The sequence below is a fragment of the Tamandua tetradactyla genome, chromosome 16, assembly GCF_023851605.1.
Source record: "Tamandua tetradactyla isolate mTamTet1 chromosome 16, mTamTet1.pri, whole genome shotgun sequence".
NCBI classification, from domain to species: domain Eukaryota; kingdom Metazoa; phylum Chordata; class Mammalia; order Pilosa; family Myrmecophagidae; genus Tamandua; species Tamandua tetradactyla.
The window spans coordinates 17,362,790-17,364,129 of record NC_135342.1 but is presented as its reverse complement, the minus strand read 5'-3'; the positions used below and the strand labels follow the sequence as shown (position 1 = coordinate 17,364,129).

The following is a 1,340-nucleotide window of genomic DNA, read 5'->3' as shown; positions in this document are numbered from 1 at the left end:
TAGAGATTTTAAAAATCAGTTCTGACTGTAGTATATAAACATTAACTTTACTTAATAAAACTTATGTTATATTTGTGTAGACCACAAACCATATGAACTCAAATCATATTAGAAGACAAATATTTAGAGACAAAGAACAGAAAAATCATAGGTATTTACTGATTTATCAGACATTACACAATATTCATTACATGTTGTGGAATACAAATATTGGGAGTTTTACTTTTAGAAGAGACATCTTCCCAATGTATTCCTCAATGCCCCTGAAACATCCTTGTTTCTCAGGCTATAAATAAAGGGGTTCAATGCAGGGGTAATGATTGAAAAGAGCACAGATACAGCCTTGTTCTGACTGGGGCTATGTGAGGAACCAGGAGTCATATAAGTGAAGATGGCTGGGCCATAAAAGAGCCCTACAACCATCAGGTGGGAGGAGCTAGTGACCAGAGCTTTGTTTCTCCCCTTGGGGGAATTTATGTGAAAAACAGTGAATAAGATTATGGTGTTGGAGGAAAAAATGATGATAAGGGGTATAAGGAGTAGCACAAATCCCATAACAAGTATTGTCAACCTATACATAGAAATCCTCACAGGAGAATCTCAAGACAGCCATGACTTCACAGAAGAAGTGTTCTGTTTCCTTGTGGCCACACTTAGGTAAGTGCATGGTGTACAGTCTGAACTAGAGCATCTAGGGCACCCCCAGCCCAGGACCATATGACAATCATCTGGCAGACTCTCTGGCTCATGATGACTGGGTATCTCAGTGGACGGCAGATGGCCACATAGTGATCCCAGGCCATGAGAGTCAGAGAATGCACTCAGCTCCCCCCAGCATCAGAAAGAGAAACATCTGCATCCCACAGGCTGTGTTTGAAATATTTCTCTTCCCTGAGCAGAAGTCATTGGTCATCTTGGGGACAGTGGAAGAGATGAGGAGCAAGGCAATGAGGGAAAGTTGGCTGAGAAGGAAGTACATGGGTGTGTGGAGCTTGGAATCCACCAGAATGAGAATCAATGTGGAATTTCCTGTGAGGGCAGCAACAAGCCTCATGCCAGGGAACAGCCCAAGGAGAATAAAATCTGTTCCTCTCGTCTCATTCTTTCCCATCTCCAACAAAATTCAACTGCTTCAACTGAAAGGTAATAGGGGAAAATTCACCAATAATGAACTATAGCTTCCTTCATTATTATAGTTTCTTCATATAAGTTTCAAAAATTCTCTACTGAAACATGCCTACTGTGCTTCATTAAGAATTGTTAAATTTAGTGATGTATCAAATTCATGTCTTCCCATCAGGGTGAAAACTACAAAGGGCATACAAGATGTAAGTCATTTA

At 40.4% G+C, this 1,340-nt stretch overlaps 1 pseudogene; it reads right to left on the bottom strand.

Moving 5' to 3' along the window:
- Positions 1 to 225: 225 nt before the first annotated feature.
- LOC143658320 (olfactory receptor 2T27-like) lies at positions 226 to 1,120 on the bottom strand (annotated as a pseudogene).
- Positions 1,121 to 1,340: the final 220 nt, after the last annotated feature.